At 46.3% G+C, this 9,952-nt stretch overlaps 1 protein-coding gene across 1 annotated transcript in view; it reads right to left on the bottom strand.

Annotated features, from left to right (window-relative positions):
* Positions 1-9,679, bottom strand: part of LOC121574721 (sodium- and chloride-dependent taurine transporter) — a 49,524-nt gene extending 39,845 nt beyond the window's left edge. Inside the window, exon 1 of the mRNA XM_041887269.2 lies at positions 9,507-9,679. The gene's annotated coding sequence lies outside the window, so the exon portion shown is untranslated. The remainder of the gene's footprint in view (positions 1-9,506) is intronic.
* Between the last annotated feature and the right edge of the window lie 273 nt (positions 9,680-9,952).

Raw genomic sequence — 9,952 nt, 5'->3', positions numbered from 1 at the left:
GATGTTTGGCCAGAGCCTAAAAAAGGGTGATGATGAGGGCCAGGTGTGCAGATCGCTGACGGGATGCAGGTGCGGAAAACCAGAGAGCTCCCCGGAGCGTTCCCGAACCCTCGGGAAACTGGAGACTACGAACCCAAAACACTGGTCACCAGACAGGACCCGACTCAGACTGCCGGGATCGTTACAGTACCCCCCCTCCGACGAACGCCACCGGGCGGACCTCCCGGAGCGCCAGGATGGAGGCGGTAGAAATCCCTGATGAGGTCAGCATCTAGGACCTGTCGCCGCGGAATCCAACTCCTCTCTTCAGGACCATACCCCTCCCAGTCCACGAGATACTGGAAACCCCGGCCCCGCCGTCTGGAATCCATGATGCGACGCACCGTGTAGGCAGGACCACCTCCGATCATCCGAGGAGGAGGAGGAGGAGGCGGAGGAGGCAACAGAGGACTGAGGAAGACAGGCTTGAGGCAGGAGACATGAAAGGTGGGATGGACTCTGAGCGTCCTCGGTAGTTTGAGTCGAACTGCCACCGGATTGATCACCTTCTCCACCACAAACGGACCAATGAACTTCGGTAACAACTTCCTAGACTCAGTCCGTAACGGAAGATCCCGTGTGGCCAACCAAACCCTATCTCCGATGGTATAGGTGGGAGCGGGGATCCGGCGACGATTCGCCTGGAGCTGATACCGATCCGAACCTCTAAGGAGTGCCTTTCTGGCCCGATGCCAGGTCCGGTGGCAACGACGAATATGAGCCTGAACAGAAGGCACTGATAGCTCCCTCTCCTGAGAAGGGAACAGGGGAGGTTGGTAGCCATACAGGCACTGGAAGGGAGACATCCCAGTGGCAGATGTAGGGAGAGTATTGTGGGCATACTCAACCCAAGGCAACTGAGAGGCCCAGGAGGTGGGGTTGGAAGAGACCAGACAGCGTAGCGTGGATTCCATCTTCTGGTTGGCTCTCTCCGCCTGACCATTGGATTGGGGGTGAAAACCAGATGTGAGACTGACTGTAGCTCCAATGGCCAAACAGAAGGACTTCCAGACAGCAGAGGTAAACTGAGGGCCACGGTCGGAAACGATATCACTGGGCAAACCGTGGACCCTGAAAACCTCCCTAACCAGGATCTCGGACGTCTCCGAGGCAGAGGGAAGCTTGGCAATAGGCACAAAGTGGGCGAACTTGCTGAATCTGTCCACGATAGTCAGAACGACCGTGTTCCCCTCAGAAGCCGGGCAACCCCGTGACGAAGTCCAGGGCCAGATGCGACCATGGACGCCGGGGAATAGGAAGGGGGTGAAGTAGTCCAGCGCTGGGCCGATTGGTACTCTTATTCTGCGCACACACTGGACAGGCAGCAACAAAACCCCGAGTATCCTCGGCCATGGCAGGCCACCAAAAACGTCTGCGAAGAAACGCCATAGTCCGAGCCACGCCAGGGTGACAAGCCATCTTGCTGGCGTGGGACCATTTGAGGACAGCAGGACGAACCGACTCAGGCACAAACAACCGACCGGGTGGACCGTTACGGGACCGGGCTGAGTCCGAAGGGCCGCCAGCACCTCCTCCTCAATCTTCCACATAACTGCTCCCACGACGCAGTTCCGGGGGAGAATAGTCTCGGTCTTGGACCCACTCTCCTCCGTCTTGGAGAACATCCGGGACAAGGCGTCCGCCTTGCCGTTCTTAGATCCAGGTCGGAACGTCAGGGCAAACTTGAATCGTCCGAAAACAACGCCCACCTGGCCTGACGGGGAGTTGAGACGTTTAGCCGATTGCACGTAAGCAAGATTCTTGTGGTCAGTCCAGACAATAAACGGTTGCTCCGCCCCCTCCAACCAGTGGCGCCACTCCTCCAAGGCAAGTTTCACCGCGAGAAGCTCCCGGTTACCCACATCGTAATTCCTCTCTGCAGGCGAAAGGCGACGAGAGTAGTAGGCGCAGGGATGGAGTTTACTGTCCGTGGAGCATCGCTGCGACAGGATGGCGCCAACTCCCACATCAGACGCGTCCACTTCAACGACGAACTGACGGGCCGTGTCCGGTTGAGAGAGAATCGGTGCGTTGGTGAATCGCCTCTTCAAATCCAGAAACGCTCGATCCGCCTCCGGATTCCACTTGAAGGTCCTGAGACTGGAAGTCAAGGCAGTTAATGGAGCGGCCACCCGGCTGTAATCCCGGATGAATCTGCGGTAGAAATTCGCAAACCCCAAAAATCTCTGGAGTTGCAATCTCGTACCGGGCTGGGCCCATTCCAGAACCGCTCTAACCTTCTCCTGATCCATCCTAATCTCACCCCTGGAGATGATGTACCCGAGAAAGGATGTAGTGTGGGCGTGAAACTCGCACTTCTCGGCCTTGAACCCCTGGTATGAAGCCATGCAGGGATCCTGTCGTTCCCAAACGGCTGAAGCCCACTCCAGCGCTCGACCACGCAGCAACTCAATCAAAAAGGCTATCCTAGCCTTGTCAGTGGCATAAGAGTAGGGCTGTAGATCGAACACTAATCCACACTGCATAAGGAAGGAACGGCATCTTCCCAGCTCCCCCTCATATTTATCCGGCGCCGGAACCTTGGGCTCACGGAGGGACACAACTTCAGAAGCGGCAGGCGAGATGGGTGAAACCGGTAGTGGGTCCTCCACCGGACACTGGCGTTGGTTCTGGACCTCCGTCAGGCCGGTAGAAAGGTTCCGAACTGACAACGCGATCTCCTGTAGTACCATGCTATGATGGCCCAACATCTTCTCCTGCTGGGTAATGGCATGGCGAACAGAGTCCAGGTCCGCTGGGTTCATATTTGGCCGGATCGTTCTGTCACAGTTCCCTCAGCCAGAACCCAGAAGCAGACCAGGACAAGGAGAGTTGAACGAAGGTGAGGGTTTATTTAGATACAACAAAAGGTGCAGAGTAATCCAGGGACAGAGCGGGCGGCGTGGATGAGTAGTTGGGGGTGCAGCACTAGGTCCAGTGATGGCTCGGCAGACGCCGACCATCAGGCAGAGGTGGGGTGAAGGTTCCGGACGTGTGACTGCAGGTGGAACAAAAACGGAGGTAAGGACACAAAAAACTCAACAAAGTACAAAACAACAAAACTCACGCTAGAAACTCTAAACTGATACACAGAACACCTACTGTTCATGGCTAACGATCCGGCAGGAACTGGATGTTTGGCCAGAGCCTAAAAAGGGTGATGATGAGGGCCAGGTGTGCAGATCGCTGACGGGATGCAGGTGCGGAAAACCAGAGAGCTCCCCGGAGCGTTCCCGAACCCTCGGGAAACTGGAGACTACGAACCCAAAACACTGGTCACCAGACAGGACCCGACTCAGACTGCCGGGATCGTTACACCATACATGGATCTCAAGGTAAATTAGTAGTTTAGACGGTGAATAGGAACAAGAATAGAACTGAAGTTGACAAAGACTTCGAGCCCTTTGTGACAACTGCTTTTGTGCTAATGTTTGAAGGGCTTTCTATATAAATACATTTGATTGATGTAGAGAGGTACGCTAGCCTGATCCCAGATCTATCTGTGCTGTCTTGCCATATGCCAATGTCGTGACAATGACCATAGCAGTTTTCGAGACAGCACAAACAGATCTGGAACCAGGCTAGAGGTAGAGGTATCTGAAGGGGACTGGTAGAACTTGGAACACTGAGTGTGACAGGGGAATGTGACCACCCCTCAGTCTATTCCAGATAAGCAATCTAAGGTTTCCAGTGACTCAATTCAAATCTACACACAATATGATCGAAAAACTATCTGATCAAGGTTTGACGCGTCATGGACGTATGTTAACATTGCCAAAGCAAGTGAAATAGATAATAAACAAAAGTGAAATAAAAAATGAACAGTAAACATTACACTCACAAAAGTTCCAAAAGAATAAAGTCATTTCAAATGTCATATTATGTATATATACAGTGTTGTAATGATGTGCAAATAGTTAAAGTACAAAAGGGAAAATAAATAAACATAAATATGGGTTGTATTTACAATGGTGTTTGTTCTTCACTGGTTGCCCTTTTCTTGTGGCAACAGGTCACAAATCTTGCTGCTGTTATTGCACACTGTGGTATTTCACCCAGTAGATATGGGAGTTGATCAAAATTGGATTTGTTTTCGAATTCTTTGTGGGTCTGTGTAATCTGAGGGAAATATGTGTCTCTAATATGGTCATACATTTGGCAGGAGGTTAGGAAGTGCAGCTCAGTTTACACCTCATTTTGAGGGCAGTGTGCACATAGCCTGTCTTCTCTTGAGAGCCAGGTCTGCCTATGGTGGCCTTTCTCAATAGCAAGGCTATGTTCACTGAGTCTATACATAGTCAATGCTTTCCTTAACTTTGGGTCAGTCACAGTGGTCAGGTATTCTGCCACTGTGTACTCTCTGTTTAGGGCCAAAAACCATTCTAGTTTGCTCTGTTCTTTTGTTAATTCTCTTTTTGTTTTCTCATAATTTGGTTGAGTCTAATTGTGTTGCTGTCCTGGGACTCTGTGGGGTCTGTTTGCTTGCTTAGGGTACTCTTGTCCAAGTTCATCTCTCTGTAGGTGATGGCTTTGTTGAGGAAGGTTTGGGAATCGCTTCCTTTTAGGTGGTTGTAGAATTGAATGGCTCTTTTCTGGATTTTGATAATTAGCGGGTATTGGTCTAATTCTGCTCTGCATGCATTATTTGGTGTTTTGCAATTTACACGCAGGATATTTTTTCAGAATTCTGCATGCAGAGTCTTAATTTGCTGTTTGTCCCATTTTGTGAATTCTCTCTTTGCTCTGCTGTATGGTATGTAACTACCTGAGTTATTATTGCCTTGGGTTGTGGTCTGCTTGCATTCTTTCCTCTTTAACTGTAAACCACAGAAGACTTTGTCATGTTATTGAAATGCATGATGCAACATTCTGTGGTCAGGTGTCAGGGCCTTGCAGCAGACCTGGGTTCTCCCGAGTGGCGCAGTGGTCTAAGGCACTGCATCGCAGTGCTAGCTGTGCCACTAGAGATCCTGGTTCGAATACAGGCTCTGTTGTAGCCGGCCGCGACAGGGAGACCCATGGGGTGGTGCACAATTGGCCCAGGGTAGGGAGGGAATGGCCGGCAGGGATGTAGCTCAGTTGGTAGAGCATGGCGTTTGCAACGCCAGGGTTGTGGGTTCAATTCCCACGGGGGGCCAGTATGAAAAAATTAAAATAATAATAATGTATGCACTCACTCTGGATAAGAGCGTCTGCTTAAATGTAAAAAGTAGTATTTGAAAAATATTGGCGTTGGCTTTAGCCTGCCTGGAGTGCCAGAGAGGTGGAGTTGGGCAGTTTTGCGATTGGTTCTATTGTGCCAGACAAGCGCAATCGAAAATGCATCAAAATACATTCCATTACACTGTATGGACTATAATAGCTTGCCAATGCCATCACATTAACGGCCTTGTCTGAGTCACTGTGAAGCTGTTCATATTAATGTAAGCTGTCATGAATTTGTCTGTGAGACGATGGCAGTGGTTGTTTCTGAGCAGTTACATATACATTATGTATAAGTCAAAGGTGAGGTGAGGTCTGGCCTTTGTAAAATGTCATGCAAGCCCTTCAGGACAACGACAGAGATTTTATTTTAACATGTTTATAAGTGGGATGAGGTTATGCAAGAATACCAGAGGCTACCTATTCCTACTGCTTATCCGTAGAGTAATCGGACACGTAACATCATGATGGAGATATTGAACCAAAGGCAGTCTGTGTTTGTTATTTCTACAGGGGTTCATGCCAGCCATGTTGTAGATGAGGTTTATGGTCATATTTTAACGTCCCCAATTCTAGACCAGCAAAATGGCACTATCAGGTGGTCTCATTCCCAATGTAATGTTATATAATCCTATATGATAACAGTGGCGTATCCACCCCCCCCACTTCAATTCCAACTGCCACCTGTTTGACACCAAAACACTTACAACAAATACATATTGACATAATAAATTAAATAAAAGTGTGTAAAAATTATATAAAGGATATTTCATGCTGAAACCCTCATATTAAACAAGTTGAAATAAAATAATCGTATTTAATTATTTCATATATTTTACATGTGATAAGGCCACACAGAAGGCCAGAGATAATTACAGACACCTGTGATAATCTGAAGTTCCCAAAAGGGCCACTAGATGTCTTGTGATAGATTACATAACATCCCTGAAATATACACAAATTCTGGTAGTTTACTGGCAAACTTCGAAAGTTTGCAACCCTAAGCATGCCTGAGATTTCCATTCCTCCCCCGAGGCCATGTTTACCTACTGTGATCCCTATGAGAGTTTTCAAAACTCTGTGATTAATTTGAGGGGGAGAAGGAAGGAAGGAAGGATGCTTTCAAGTGTTTCAACAAGGCACCTAGCACTCATGCTCAGCCGAGCTCTCCAATTAGACACAGAGAGGGGGGAGGGAGGGAGAGGGGGGAGAGAGAGAGGAGAGGAGGGAAATAGGGAGAGAGACAGACAGAGAGAGAGAGCAAGACTACTCTGCTGGTGTCTGCAGGCATAACATGTTAAAACATCCTTGGCTAACCACAATGTCTACACTAAGTACCTAACTGGGTGAAATAATGTTGTACAGAGCTTCAAGACACCCTCAGTGGGGATATTTCTTTATCTTAGCTAGATTGATAGTGGAACACCTATTTTCACCTATTCATGTGTGTTGACAACAGTGACTACTAGGCTCCTGAAAAGAAAGGAGTCATAGAGGACTTAGGAAGGAAGGAAGGAAGGCTTGATAGATTTCAGAAGTGTTACAACAGCGCTCAGTTGAATCTAAATCACCATTACAGTAGCCTAGAAATCGTTCAACCTCATTAGACCTTAAAGACACTGCGCGCTCTTATTGAATCGGTGAACAAATTCCAAAGATTCAAAGACCGTGCACATCAAGAGAAAGGGTAATTTTTTTGCCAGGAAACTGGACTTTACATTTTAGTCATTTAGCAGACGCTCTTATCCAGAGCGACTTACAGTTATTGCTTTTACCCGTGTGATAGGATAACATTACTGCCCTGCGCCGAGTCAAAGTAAAGGAAACAAACTGGCAACAATGTTGCGCTCTATTTCCTTACAATCTTCAGATAGGGGCTATCTATGCATTTCACCAGCCCTTTATAATACAGGCTAGCCTGCTTCTACGCTCAAACGCCAGGCTCGATCACAATCAACATAATGAATTGTCTTTGTTCTTCAGCCGTTCCAATTATAGCCTCAGAAAGAAGAATCCCCCACACCTGACACATATTCAACCATTCCCCCAAAGATAAAGAGACCTGCAAACGAAGCCTAACATAACCTTAATGTAGGCTAGTGTTTACCTGTAGTCTATCCATAATATCCTGCGAATAGTGCACCTACAGCCTCTTTCTCTCGTTCCCAGCCATGTACAAACTAGGTGATGCGGGCGGCATATAAGGGAATATAATTTTATAATAGGCTCTCATAGGACACAATGTTACACTAATCGCTGTTAAACTAGGCACGGACGGATTTAAACTCTTGGAGGTGTGTCTTCAGTCACCTTGCTGGGCATACTGAAAAAGGCAGACCAGAAATGCCCGTAAAGAATGTAGGAAATGAAATAGAAAGTAGCCTTTTTCTTTTGGTAAAAGGATTGCATTAGCCATGCAATCTTTTTACCAAAGCGAGACAACGAAGCTGTTAAACAAAGCCCAGGTGCGATGATTGTCTGAGGTAGTCTTTGAATCATAATTTATTTCACATCTTCATCAGGCAGACAATAGCGGGCGTTGTAACACCGTAACACCATGCCAACCATAACACATCCATGGCATAATCGTTTGATCACACAATGACACCCACTATCGATTGAAGGATAATTTATTCTACCAGCCATACACAGGCACAGACCTCCATGACAACATGATAAGACTTGTCCCTTTATGTTCAGTTCATCCACACACTGCCTCAATTATTGATGTCCCCTGCCAGCCTTCTGCCAGTATCAAAGATCAACTCGTCTATCGGCGATTCTCTTCATCTGAAAGGATCTAAATAGTCTTGATGACATAGTCTGGGCCAGTAAGAGAGCACAACACGTTACAAGAAATTACGCACATAAAATCAACTACAAGGGGGAATAATGTGGAGTTAATGTATGTCAATAAAATGTCTGAAACTTGAGCGATTGCGCGTAGGCAGGCTATTAAACTCATCTCGGTGTTGGCTTGCTGCTGCAACCTGGACTCAGGGGTAGAGGTAACATAGTAAACGTAAAAAGTAAAACATCTAAAATACTTCAATTAGTATGATATGTTACGTTTTGTATGGTATGTATTAATTTATGGATGTCCATCATTCATTTTCATACAATATGTTAAGAATTTGCAAAACTTATGATATGTTACAAATTCCAAGTTGTTGTGGCTAACTTTAGCTAGGTGCCTAGGTGGCTAATGCTAGCTAGGTTAAGGGTTAGGGGAAGGGTTAACTAACTCGCTAAGTAGTTGCAAAGTAGCTAAAAAGTAGGAAGTATTTGCAAAGTTGCTAATTAGCTAAAATGCTAAAGTTGTCCGTGATGACATTAGAACATGCAATCTTTGGGCTGCTAGATGTTGGCGATATATACGCCTACCCACCCACCCAGACTAACCACCCTAATTTCATTATTATTTTTTGCCTTAAGTAACCTTCTGTCTTATGTAACCATACCAAAAGTGAAATATCATACTAATTCGAGTGTCCTGGATATACATTTAACAATGTCAGTCTATGAGACCAGGCTGCAGTGTCGCTGCCTTTAGGCTACTGGATCCTGACAGAAAGAGTCTGGTCTACTATCGAAATGAGTGTACACACAGCATCTATCAGTACGAACAAGATGTAAGAGAGTTGATCTGACATGAGGCACACGACGTGTAGGGTCTGGTTATTCAAAGCAACTCAGTCACTGTTCTGTTACCGTTAGTCAGTCATTAATCGATAGTGGCAGAAAGAGAGAAACCATTCAGAGCCCAAAACGAAACATTAACAGTGGAATAAACATTCAAGTGAACTATGGTGTAAAACCTATGAAGTTATTCACGGTATTCACGGCAGCCTAAGGTTGTCACAAAATAATAGGTTAAGGCATTTTTTTGATTGCGTTTGGAGGCAAATTTAGGCTTCATCCCTTCTTCTCTCCTGCGAGGATATTAGCATGAGGTCGAAATAACAGAACTCAACCTTTACGGAATTGTGTTTTAAACGTTCTGTTATCAACAATGCAAGAGAAAATATATTTTTAATATGACCGTCTTTGAACATAACTGATGCTCAAAGGCTACTTTTTAGGCATACCACGCCATAACTGAGATTAAACAACATATTGTGACACACAGATGATAAAATTCCCTATCAGAAATAAATTATTATAATGAATCTAATAGCATATGCACTCTAATCATTTGCATATAGCTCATAAAGACGTAACCTAGGTAGGGTAATATTGGTGATGATGATGATCCATTAGCCTACCTGTATTAACTTGAATTCCTTTTTATTCCTTTAGAATGTATCTGTTCTTTCAGTGCAGTGCGGCGGAGTGGTGTTGAATAGTGAGAATTACAGCGGTAAATTTTATTTATAAGGTTTTCTTTCTGACCTTTGTCTCTTAAAATGGGTGAGCATTAGTGGAAAAACACCGGGCCAGCCTCCCTATGCAACAGGAGAGCGTCTTCTTAAAGAGGCAGGTTCCTTTCGCATCGTAGGCGCTAGCTCCCCGCTGCATCATTTTCTCTTTCCGTCTGTCTCTGAGCGCGTGCCACGCACGCACGTTGGGCTGTACGCACGCGCGCGCACAAGAGCGCCAGGCGGTCGGATGGAATGGAAAAGCACACAGAAACACCCAAGCCTTTGCATGCCATGCGTGCACGATAACAAAGTTGTCACTTTGCAAGTATAATTTCATTAATTAACTTTTT

The sequence above is a fragment of the Coregonus clupeaformis genome, chromosome 10 (assembly GCF_020615455.1).
Source record: "Coregonus clupeaformis isolate EN_2021a chromosome 10, ASM2061545v1, whole genome shotgun sequence".
NCBI classification, from domain to species: domain Eukaryota; kingdom Metazoa; phylum Chordata; class Actinopteri; order Salmoniformes; family Salmonidae; genus Coregonus; species Coregonus clupeaformis.
This window is presented reverse-complemented; position numbering and strand designations above follow the sequence as displayed.